Raw genomic sequence first — 13,162 nt, 5'->3', positions numbered from 1 at the left:
TCACTGAGCAGAATGGGTGGCATGTAGTCATCAGGACTGATTTTTCAATACAGAAGTGTGAAAATTACCCAGATTCAGGTTTCAATGGTGCCCAATTTTTGTTCCTTTTTTTTTTTCCTTTTTTAGATAAAAAGTATTCCCTAAAATTCCACTGATTAGCTGCTGTCCTGTAATTGTATAGTCCATAGTGAAGAATGCTGTGGCTCACGTCACTCATTGGCAGGGTCAGTTGTATCAATCCTGAGCCCAGTTCCGCTCTTGTCATACACCAAAATTCCCCTGATAAAGACCAAGCCTACATCTCTCACCCCAAGCGTAGTGTTTGTAAGCTTTACTGTACCTAAACCAAAACAATTTCTCTTTTCAGGAGTCTGACATCCTCTGAAAGTGAAAGCATAATAGCAACTATAGCAAAAAAATGAGCATTAAAAGCTGAGCTCTGAAAGGCCTGATTGTGCTTCAGTGTGTAAAAAAAATAAATAATTAAAAAAAAATATATATATATATCCTTGCCTGGCGAATGTCATCAATGGTGAAATCCTTGGCCCATATACAAAGGTCAGCTCTCCTTCACACAGAGGGAGCTAGGATTTCAACTCAGGCTATATTGGGTAGTGCTTTCTTTGCTACTTACACACTAGATCAATTATAATTTTAATCCTTACAGTTGATTTGTTTCATATTGTATAACATTATTTGAAAGGGAAAGGAAGTTGACATTCATTCAGGGATCTCGAACAAAGGCAATAAAGTGCAGTATGTATACTAAAAAAATAAATAAAATTGCAGTAAGTTATTAAATTGCTCACCTTTGGGTGTCAATTAAAACTTGAAAATTAGAGACTTCACTGTACATATTTATAGCAATGTCAATCTTTACTTAATTAGGCTAGGTATTTTTTTTTTTTAAACTAATGATACAGTTGGAACATTGTAGCTGTATCTGTGCTTATATCGCTTTTGGCTCCTCCTGCATTTCTTGGTTAATTTATTTTCCCTTTAAGTTGTTTAACTGAGTTTCTTTCTTTGCACAAGACATAAGCAGCTTCACTGCCTGGAAAACACAGGGCCCGATTGTTCTCCTGCTTACACCAGTGCAAATCAGCTATGATCCCACCAGTCTATAGAATTACATCAATGTAAAGCTGACGTCAGAGAGATAGCAATCAAAGCCCTAGTTTCCAAGTTAATTGTTTTTGCTTAAAAACAGCGAAGATGAGTACAGAACACATTTGTTCTCCTTCTCAACTGAAATGTCAAAGCAGCACTGCAGTTTTGGCATCTGATCTGTGTGGGATTTGCACACATGGATCACGTTTCAAAAACAGGGCCCTAGTCACAACCCATCATGCTAAGAGTCTATTTCCTTGATCGGATTTTAAGGAAGGGGAGGGGTTTGCCCCTGTTTGTTTTCTGTCATTGAGACGACTTTTTCCACTGGCCAGAGCCAGTAGCAAACTGTCATCAGCTATCAGCAATAAAGCTCCAGCAACAGACACGTGGCCCATTTAAAGCCATTCCTCCGCTTTGCTTCACCAAGTCAATCGCTCTGCACATTTAACGCTTTCAGATTTTTCCTTGGCAAATGAAAGAAGCATCATACCAAGACTTGCAATCTTTCCCCCCCACCCCCCTTTAAATAAATAGATCTATTGCTTGTGAAAGGGACTGAGTGGGGGAGCTGGGAAGAGGATACATCACGGAGCTCCTGGGCTCTGGGCTGCCTTAGGAGGCTGCCGTAGACGGCAGCATCTTCAGGGCTGCTCTGACTTATGGCAGGTACTTTCCTGCCATAAACTGTGTGATGTCGCTTTTCTCCACTTCCTCCATGGCTCTGGTCACTGCAGCACTGAACCTTCATCACTGCTTTGTAAGCAGCCTTCTGGATTCACCTCCCTTACCTTTAAAAACCTGAAAGCCAGGTCCTCATTGCAATGGAAACTTGTCTCGGTGACAGCCATCCATCGCCGAAGCACGTTCAGTCGTGCACGGCGGAGGTGAGCTGGGCTCACGTGGACACGGTGGCAGCTCAGGCACTGAGGGTGCTACCAAGGCACCGGCGAACCCCCCCCCCCACCGCTCTCACGTAATGCCACGCGCCCACCAACTGCTACCCGGCTGCTCCCGTTTCCGTTTCCCTCTGCAGATTTCGAGTGCTGACGAGGAGCACTGGTTTTTGTTTGCACTGCGGGACTTCCCCTTCTGATTATAGTCTCCTCCAGCTGCGCAATAGGCACCCTAAAGCTTTACCTGGCAGCAGTTCCAGGTGGTTGTAGAACACCGGCTCGACAATGCTTGTACAGCATTAGCTGGGATTAAGCCTGCACTCCTTACACAAGCTGGAGCCACACGATGTAACTGACATACCCTGCCCCTCAAACAACTTTCCTCAGAAGTTTCAAGTGGTGTGATTTAGAAATGACACCCAAAGGTGTTGGGCTTTTTTTTCCACCATTACTCAAACACCAAAAGTACCACGGGTGCCGATCAGTTCTTTACATGCATACTACCTAGCAAAGCACTAACCTGAAATTTATTTATAAAATAAAGAACTTGAGCTGCCACACCACATGCAGAAGCTACAGTTTGCATTGAAGAGAAAATTCAGAGATTCCCTTGCACTTCTCCAGGGTGAGGAAATACATATTTTCCCGTAATGTAGCTACAAGGAGAAAAATGGGCAAACCAGAGGTAAAGAAAACAAGAGGGGAAAACACTGAGTTATAGATGCAAATAAACTGCTGAATCTAGACAGGGGAGTGAGACTGATTATCTCTGATCAGACAGTGGTGGTCCTCACTGACCCCCCAAATTCTGTTCTTACACACAGTTGCTAGGAATTGCCAGGGCAGCACTGCCAGCACTGACCTCAGAACTGTGGAGCCAGAGAATCCTGGGTAGGCAGGTCTGCAGTTCTTCTCCCTTTCAATGGAAGCTAAACAGCACTTCATCATTCTAGAGTATTCGTGTGAAACTCCCAGGCCATGTACCATGTCAGCTATCATAAAACCAAGCTTAGTTGAACTAGGGAACAAACATGGGGGGGAGCAGAAAATGAACGCCTGCGTAGCACATATAGAAGCTATAGCTCTAGAAGGGTCCGTGAGGATGGTGGACACAGTTTGGTTATAAACTTCCTCCACCCTTGACTCCGACCCAGCAGCCCAAGCGGGTGGTGGGGACTCGTATCCCAGCTGACCCCTTCCCCTTTGCCCCAGGACAGTCCCAGGAGGTGACAGTGTTATCAGCACATTAAGGTGTCATGCCAGAGATCTTCAAGGAGGCTGAACCCCCAGAGGAGATTGCTGCCAGACACGGAACACTGTCTGCTTTATGCACGGGAGTGAGGAAGGCAGTATTTACCTACTGAAATAGTTGGAGTTTAATTATTTATTTTTCATGGCACGTAGAGTCTCTGTTGAGTAATGAGGCTCCATTGTGTGCCTCTTGCAGCAGGCATAGAAGAGGAAATATTATTTCCATAAAGAGGTTGTATCCTGGAAAGGCAGGGCAGAAACACATGCACAAACAGAGAAGGGAGTTGCCAATGTTCATACTTTAAAAAAGAAAATCAGTCTTTCATGATTTGCTATTATTACTTTGTCAGGTATTCGAGAAATTTGTTAAAATACTTTCATCTTAATAATATTGCAAATGAAATGCACAGTAAACATTAAAAATGTAAAAGGAGTAGCTATGATTCTTGATGTTTACTATGTGGTAGTTTAAGTATCGTTTGTCATTGACAGAAGACAAAAATAGGGAAAAAAAGATTAAGTTCAGTCAGAACATAGTGTTCAGAAATATAGGTAGGAGATGAGGATTCACAATAACTACCAGCAAAGAGCTTCATATTTTCAGTCATTTGCGTTTTTTTTCCCTGGGAAGACAGTTTGAAGCAACACCTTTTCACTCACTTTTGGCAAAGAAGCAGGCATTACAGTATACTTGTATTCCAATGCATGAAAAGACAGAGTGTTAAAAATGTCTAAAATACCCGTGTTAGCTGTACTGATGCCAGTGAACCTTAAGAAAAATGTGTGTTGCTTGGGATACTCTGTCCTGAACAGTATTTTCAACATGTATAAATGCAGAATCACAATTAGAGGTTTGTTCTAAATTATAATCTGGATTTTCTAAAAATAAATCCTGCCCTAACCTCTCCCATGCTGGCTTCACTTGCAGGCCTCTCCTTGGCAGCAGTTCCCTTGACTTCACTGAACTCCAGCTGCCTCTGAGGTCGGTTCCAGATTCTTTTCAATCCAATCAAGAAAATTTGAAATAAGAGAACAGTGTCAGAGTACAGTTTGCTAACTTATAAAAGACCAGAAAAACTGAAAAATTAATAGCAAAGGCTATAAAAAAGAATGAGGAATAAAATATACATTACTGGAGAAACAGCCCTTTTCCCATTGCTGCTCTGAAGTCACACGCATGCAGGTTTTTGCTCTAAGACCCCTTAAAACCACTGACTTTTCCATCTTTTCAGATTTGGATTTGTCATCAGGTGTTTGCAGATTACATGGAGCACAAGTCTTCTAAACAGCCTCTTTCGGTTTATACGCAGTAATTGCTCCTGCTGTCAGCCAGAGGGAGATGTATCACCAGTAGGGTAATACATGAAGCTAAGCGCGATCTTGCCAGGGAGCATAGAATAATATTCTGATTTTTATAGCACCTTTTCCCTAAGGCCCACAAGGCACTTTACAAGTAAGATTGAATTAAGCTTGTCAGCACTCTGTATGGGAAGTAAATATTTCTTTCTCTATGTTGGAGAAGGGAAACTGAGGCATTAATATTAAGTCCCCAGCAAAGCATTTAGCTGCATGCTTTCAAGCCCTTTAAACTTCTCACGTGATTTAATTAAGCACATACTCACGTGTTTTGCTGGATTAGTGCCTAAGACAGACACTACAGCCATGCTGCCAATTTAGTCTGCAGCTGGGAAAACACCACAGGCTCCCCATCACTCACTCTTTACCAAGAACTTTTTTTTAATCTGCTCTTTTCCCTAAAAATAAGATCACATCTTTCAAGTCTCACCTGCGCGGTGCGTTGCCAACTGAGCCTGGATGAGTCCTGGGAGGTGACGTCCCAGCAGGAAACCTGGTCTGCAGGGCTACACGGGGCACCGACCTCTGCCACTCTGCTGCCTGTCAGCATGCTGCAACGGAGAAACGCAGTTTACTGTTGGACAGTTTGGTGTTCAAAGTGCCAGGCTGCGCTGTTTTGATTAAGCACATTGATAAGAAATTCTTCAACACTTCAGTATACAGTGGTATTTCTAGTCTGTGAACATTTTTGATGATTCAGGCTCCTGTCTCTGGTTAAAACCCATGCAGCAGGACACTAAAGACAGCTCAGCTCTGTTTAGATCTAATCACAGACCTGCCCCGACTTCCTACAGCAGCTCGGAGGCAGCCATCGTGTCTCAAACCTACTCTTTGGTGTCTCTCTTCAATCCTGTTTTTCCCAGGTCTGCCTAGCTTAACTCGGATCACACGGATGTGCCTTTCCAGCTCCAGTTTGGCTGCTGAAGGTTCAAACACGATCTTAGGTTTTAGTTAGGGCTGGTACTCAGCTGGAGGGCTTGTGACAGCCGGCAGCTCTCCGAGGAGCAACACACCCACTCCGTACCTAACCACACAGCGCTTCTGGGCTGAAATCCTCACAAAACTGGCAGTAAACCCACATGCAAGCACCACGTATGTTCTATTTGCTCTCTCTTTCCTAAGGGGTCTAATGGCTATTTGCAGGCAGCCTGGTAGGATTGTGGAGATGCTGAAGTTTACAGCTGTGTATTAATGGAGACTAGAATCAGCTCTGATTTTTTGTTACTACACCAAGCTGTGAACAGCAGATACTCAGGAGCGGCTACACTTGCGTGGGAAGGAGGTAGCTGCTGATCTGTTTAGGTCAGTTTGAACATGAGTGGGAGTCCTAAGGCCCTCGGGTTGGGGGACACAGCAACCACCAGTGTCACCACCCCTGCAACTCAGTTCACCAGTCAGTGTCCAGGAGGTTCTCATCAGACACTGGATGTCAGACCTTCCTCCAGATGTGCCCCTGAACTAGCCATGTTATTGCAATTCTGAGCACAAGTGCCCAGGCCTCCTCTCAGAGCATGGGGGGGGCTGCAAACCTCTCTGGGGGCCCAGCTGTGTCGGCGCAGGCACTGAGGGCAGGGCCACCCCCTTCCTGCACCCCCGGACTGTGCACGCTGCCACAGGCACCCAACACCCTGCACCAAGGGCTGGCGGACTCTTTCTGGAGAACCCAGAAGGGACGGCTTTTCAGACAGGCCTTCTGGGGGTAGCCAGCATCAGCTTCCAGCATAACATCGCTCTTGTCCTAGAAATACCTAAAAACCTCTGCCCAAGCTGGGGCTTTATTCTGCTGGCACACGCGGGGCTGTCCCAGCCCCGAAGTACCTCTTGTCTGGGATGCAGCTCCCGAGGGACCTGCACTCCCTCAGCGTTGCCTGCCTGGACCAGAGACGGCATATTTCATGCAAGATGTGGTGAGGCTACAGCAAGCAATGTGTGAGCAACCCACGGGCTCCCAAATGAATACGGAGCTCGAGAAAAAGGGACCAAATGCTAAAGTGATCCCAGCAGAGGAATATATGAGCACATGTTCCTGAGCTGAGGGTCCCCTCTAGCATTTCAGCTGCTCTCGTCTTCTTCCGTATCACACCAATGACTGTACTAACAGCCAAATAAAGTGAACTTGTTTCTGTCCCTTATTGCACATGACTTCCTGCAATTTAGTGTTTGCCAAGTGGGGCGCAATGTAAAAAAAAAAAAAAAAAAAAGTGAAGCATAAGAAAGAAGCAATCTAAACACTTCTAAGGTCAAGTGCTTTGAAAAAGCAGGGCTGTATAACTCTTCAGGGATTTTAAATCTGGTTTTAATGCATATTCTCATACTGATGACCCTACATAAGCAAGTCAGACATCAAAACAACCCTTTTAAATTAACATATAGATAATACATCATTACTGACATTATATATACTCTAATTAAAAAGATAAGGAACATATAATTTCTGTTAGTTATGAATTACACTTCTTGGGAGCCAATTGCTCTAGGTAGGCCTCCTTTAGAAGTGAGTGGAGCTGAAAAAGCCACCAACACCCAGCTGATGCAAAGCCCACTAAAATTAGTTGAAAGTCGTGATGCTCACGGTCAGCCTTGCACTAACCACTAATTTCCCCCCTCCAGAGGTGCATGCAAACCTCCACTGACTTGAGAAAACTATTACTAATCCCAAACATTAATATCGTGAAGTGAACCCTCAAAAGTCATGGCATTGATTTTCAATGAAAAAGAATTACAGTTGTGAGAATTTGGCATGTCTTATGTGCCTTCTGGTTCTGAAGTTTTTAGAGATTACCATTGTGACACTTTTTCTGATTTTCATAATAAACATAACAGCTTGAAGCATCCTCCCCAGTGAAAGTTACAGTTCTCACTTGTGTGCTTCTAGCTGGTGAGGCTTTAGGGAAAGGCTATTTTTCGTGGGACTTCTGATAAAACTGGGAGCAGGCACTCAGATAAATCTGAAGGCAAGCTGTTCCTTTGAGCATCTGAAAAGGACTTCCATGGAGCAGGACAGGTCTGGGAACAGACCAGGGGCTGGGGTCAGCCCAGCACCTCATAGGGTTGCTCTTCAGCCAAGCTTGTACTTTATAGTCTTTAAAAACCCTATAAATAAAATACATGCTCATTATTAGGGAGGTAAACTCATTGCAGAAGGTTCTATATCTGAATCAGAGGAGTTTGGATTACACCAGCTGTACCAAGAGAAGCCTGCTAAAATGTCTGATCCACATCCAACCCCTTTCCGAGCTTGCTGGCAGAGCTGGGGCTGTGGTTACAGCCCGTCCTTTGCATCTTCCACTCGTGAATCCCCACCTATTTGAGCCGCTCACAGAGGGATGCTGCCCCAGCTGCACTCCTGGCCCGGCAGAGCCATCTCCTCCACGCAGCCCTTTGCCTTCCCAGGAGGAGCTGGCGGTGGGCTGGGAAGCAGGGCTGGTAGATGGACCTGCTCCTGGGACGGGGGGCCAGCTTCAGCCTCCAGGACAGCTGCCGGGCTGTCATCGCCCATTGCGTCCCCAAGCACAGAAGCCTTTCCTTTTTGGAGATGCTGTTTGCAGCCATGTAGCTGCCTTCCATGCGGGGGGCCTGGCTCCCACCCACTCCCAGCACCCCCAGTGTGCTTCTTTCCTTTACTGAGAAATGGCTTTAAGCTTAGTCATCTCCAGCCTGGCTGCAAGGGGCTGTCGGGGGCAGACAGGAGCCCAGCGCTTGCGTGTCCGTTCCCATGTGTCAAGGGCCTGTTCCGCAGCCCAGCAAAGCTGTAGGAGCTCCTCCTTGGGCACAGAGACCCAGGCTCCTCCTGCAGTACTTCTTCCTCACTCCAGCATGAATCAGGCCCCAAAGCATCTCACTTCTCCTCAGTACTCTGAATATTCGTGCTTTCCCCCTGCTGCCTTTGCTGTTTCTACCTCCATCGTTACCTGCACCTCCTCATCTGCGTGTTCCTATTAAAAACAAATGTGCAAAGTCTCCCCGCGCCTTTGCAAAGCACAGGGGCGAGGTCCGCACAAAAATGAAAGACGATAGCTTTTCCTTCTTGTGTAAAGGAACACTTTCAGCCACATTTTTCCTTTGGGCTTTCATCCAGAGTATTTCCTAAGCAGATTTCTTATCTTGTTTACTCACTTTGGGACTCCAGTGATCCAGACAAGTTGGGTAACTGGAGAAATCAATCCTGCTGGTAACTCCACAGTGCCTCACCACAGCATGTAATCCTCCAAGGACAAGGGGACAGATCACCAGAAACCACCTGTACGTCAGGCAACCCAAGCCTGGCTCTCAGGGGAGGTCCTGAGGAACCCCCCAGGCTGTGATGCCCTGAGGATGAACCATGGGCTCGGGGCGGTGACTCCACATACTTTTCAGCACAACAGTAACCCCCCATAATGCATTATTTGGGGGGCTCACAGTCTTCCGCAAACACGCAGATACTTCTACTTTATAGACCCACTCCTTAAGAGGAGCGCCTGGGCCCTGCGGCTCAGGTGTGTGCTGGGCAGAGCGGCACAGACAGGTCTGTGGAGGGTTGCCCCCAAGCACCTCGAGCCCTCGCTGGCAGGGCAGCCACGTGCACCCTGGGGTGCATGCCCGCTGCCGGCACGGCCGGGGATTTGCCCTTTTCCAGGCTGCTGAGGTCAGCAGCAGAAATGGCTAGTGTTTTCCAATGTGAATCACGACAGCTCATTTTCTATTTTCAGTGACTGCTAAGAACATGACAAATTTTCTCTTATTCCCGCGAATCCAGCAACCGCAGTCTTTCACTACCATAAACAGTAAAGAAATGTCCAATCGAGGATTTAAATTAGATCCAGGAAACCTCTGCTGTCTTTTCCTCTATAAAAGAGGTTTTTAAAATAAAAGGCCGTTTGAATGTGGCTTTACAGTCCCAAACTGCAGCCCTAGGTCTGTCATTAGGAGAAGTGTCAAATATCACAGAGGTTTGTTTAAAAGGGAATTACTGAAGCTACTTGTATTTTAGTAATATACTTACATATTTCATAAGGAGTCAGAGGTCAAAGTGCAGACAAACAAAGACCTACATGGAGCCAGGATTTGTCCCAGTGGGTTGAAGTGAAAGGGTTGCAGCAAGGCAGGAGAGGGGTACGCCCGGGCTGCAGGCAGAGCTCTGCCCCTGCCTGCCTCGGCTGCTGCCCAAGGGAGCAGCAGAGGATTAAGAAGAGGAGAGCTTGGGGGTTTGGTAATACAGGTGGAAGGTTTTGCCACTACTTAAGGCTCATCCTCACTTATCTGGTTTGAGCTCTTCACTTTACATAATTTGGAGAGCCTTCCCTCAGCAGATTTTGATCTGTACACTTTGCAATAAGATTGGGAGATGCGATGCATATTGGGGCAGTCCAGCAACACCATCCCCCTGCCTCAAGGCTTGAGGTTCTGGGTTTTTTCATCCCTTTCCCCTGGCACCCTGGGATGTTTCCCAGCGTGTGGCACACTGGGATGGCATTGCTGTTCATCCTGTGTGGCACACTTGAGAGTGCACCGAGCTGCCAAGGCGGCTGTACTCTGTGAATTCAGCACAGAAAAGCCCCTCACATCCACATGGATGATGTCTCCAGAAAGCTGAAGGAGAGGAGGACTGAGCAGGCAACCTTTGACAAGCCAAAGGTCCTGGATAACCATCAGAGACACCTCCCTCCTACCTGTTAGAGGCAGGACTACACCCAGGGGCCGAGCCCACATCCTCCTCTGTTGCTGCAGGGCGGGCAGACGAGGCGGCCGAAAGAAGCACACAAGATAGCATCGAGGGCATCCTGGCTGCAGAGGACGTGGAAGAGCATGAAGACACCACACAGCAGAAACAGCCCTGGACACATCAGAGTTGGAGGGAATAAAAGGTGCTTGGAGCGAGCCCCGTGGATTTGCCTAGAGAATGCAGCGGCAAAGCTGCAGCTGCTGCCAGTCAGTGTTAAAACCCCAGAGCTAGGAGCAGTGCGGTCGTGGTAATGGAAGATCTTGCACACAGTAGAATGCTTACGTGTAGGTAGGCCGTAGTGAAGGTCTTCATATCTGTACTTCCCATGCATAATCAGAGATTAAGGCCATCCAGGGGGTAAAGGTTAAGAAACTGCAACTAGTGATACATAAGAGGTCAGAGCTTGCTTGACGATATTTGGAAAGATGATTGGCATTGGTACCTAGCAGTGGTGAGCAGGAGTGGATGCACATCAAACATATAGCGAGTGCTCCCTCCGCAACGCTGTCACACTGGCACTCAGTAAAAAGGCAGACTTGGTTTTCTCCCAACCTTAGTAAGGGAAAAATTGTGAAAGTAGTCCATGGAGTGCCAGCAATGAGTGCGGCTGCAGCCAGCCTGGAAAAGGAAGCATAGGTGACAAGAGCCCAACTTTACTTCTTCACCAAGAGCTGTTCAGAAGTGTACTAGGGACTAACGCAGGACCCAGATACAGCACGGTCCAGGCAGGGAGAACTAACCTTGGTGGCTGCATGAGGTGAAAACCACTTTCAGGCACAGCCCCATTTGGTGTCTGGTCTCGTCCATCTGGGTAGGAGACAGCCGTGGGACAACAAGCCAGTTCTGCTGGCTGGCTGCTACTACTTCATCTTCCTTTTAATATTTAATTTCTTTCTGTTGGTGATGTGTGAACATTCTTCTTGGAGGAAAAATAAAAGGTGGTCAAGCAAGCTGGGGACCCTTCAAGACTTCTCCTTCCCACTACACTGGCAAGCTCCTTCACAGTTCACTTGGTAAAAAATCTGCTTTGCTTAAATAGAGGCTGCCTTGGAAAACTGGGGACTTCTGCAGACTTACGCTTGCTTAACCTGAGCCTGAAATAATACTGCAGCTTGTTCTGGCTGCTTTTGTGTTCCTGCAAATGATTTAATATTTTTGCCAATGCAGTAAATCAGAAAACCTTGCTGTTGTGCATGTTCATCTGAACTAGTGCTCACCTGACAGCAGCACTTGATCTCATTCTTAGACCTTTGCAAACCAATGATTGGCTTGTAACATTTTTCCAGCACATTCTTGGATATTTTAATTACTTTATTTGGAACTAAAACTGTTTGACAAGTGACTGGGAAAGAAGAATTAAGCAACGGTATCCAAAATCTATATTAAAATAGCAAACTCCATTGTAGTCTCTAAAGCACTTGGAGACGATCTAAGGTTTTTGGAGCCTGCACAGCAGCGTGTGCTCATTCCTACATGGAATTTCCATAATTCCTCAATCAATTACCTGGAAAAAGTGGCTATTTTAATCAAAACCCTAAGGGTAGATGAAATCATGAGAAAACACAAGCTTTATTGCAATGGATATTGACTGTAACTCATTAAGATGTTAAGGTATTGACATCCCATTTGACGAGAAAAATGTCTGATAGCAAGTGTACATAACTGTGTTACAGAGAATGCCGGTATCAACACATCATAATGAGTAACTAATGATGTCTGTGGCCTAACGAGGTGATTAAAGCAGTATCCCTTGATCTGTGTCACCGATTTGATTTAATGCCGTGCCGAGATTGAATCTCTGTGCACCACTGCGGAGATTCAAGTAATTTGAGTAATTCGCTAGCCTTGTCCCCACATCACCGGGGATATTTGCAATGAACATGGTTGCTTCTGTAGCCAAGTCACCCTGAGTGGCACAGGCTGCCGGGGAAGAGGCCACTGCTCCCTGCCTGCTGGCAGCCCCTTGCAGGGGTCTCACGCAGCCTCCTGCCACGGCCACAAGTCTTGCTTTTGCCTCACAGTCCCTTATAGACCAACACCACTGGCAAATTTTGGAAGCATCCTCTGCCAACAGAAGCTCATAGCAAGGTGCTTCCCTACCTTTCACCCAACCGCTTCATGCTGAGCGCAGCAGGGGAGAGTCACACTACACCAAACCACAGGGCTTTGTGCCCGGCACACGCTGATCATCTTGTTCAAACCACTGTGCTTGTCCAGCAGGAGAGAAGCTTAAGCAGCAGTTCTCTGGGACAGCAACAAGAGTGCCAGGAGCCCAAGCCTGCGGGTGACACCAGACATGTGAAAGCTTTGACCACGGTCACATAAAGCGAGGTAACCCGGCCACCGGCTACCAGCTTACATCCTGCTTCCACTTACAAACATCCAAAAACATTTGCACCCTTAGCAGGGGAACGACGGGGGGTCCCCCTGCCCCTGCCCTAGAGGTGGGCCCCCCTGCAGGTCCCAGCCCTGCAGGCAGCGCGTCCCTCCACCTCTGTCCCCTGCTGCATTAGCCTCACCCACGCTTTAGGCTTTTAGCACTTACTGTTAATGTCTAACTTTGACAGCAGCACCGCCCCATCCCACACATACAAACACAAAGCCCTAAAGAGCTTAAATCTGAGCACAAAGCAGCCCATGTTTCCCCCCCCCCCAAACATACCAGACCCCCTCACCTGGTACAGCTCCTCTGACTAAGAGAGCAGTGGCCAGCTCGGGCAGCCTTTATTGGCCTGGGTTAATCGCATGCAAACAGGCTGCAGCTGCTGCATCACCCGTGCTGTCACCAAGAGTGGCCCCATGCCCTATAGGGTGGGTGAAGGCAGCACCCAGCTGCTGCCGCCTTTGT

This window comes from Aquila chrysaetos, chromosome 5 (assembly GCF_900496995.4).
Source record: "Aquila chrysaetos chrysaetos chromosome 5, bAquChr1.4, whole genome shotgun sequence".
Lineage (NCBI taxonomy): Eukaryota > Metazoa > Chordata > Aves > Accipitriformes > Accipitridae > Aquila > Aquila chrysaetos.
Note: the sequence above shows the minus strand (reverse complement) of the source record.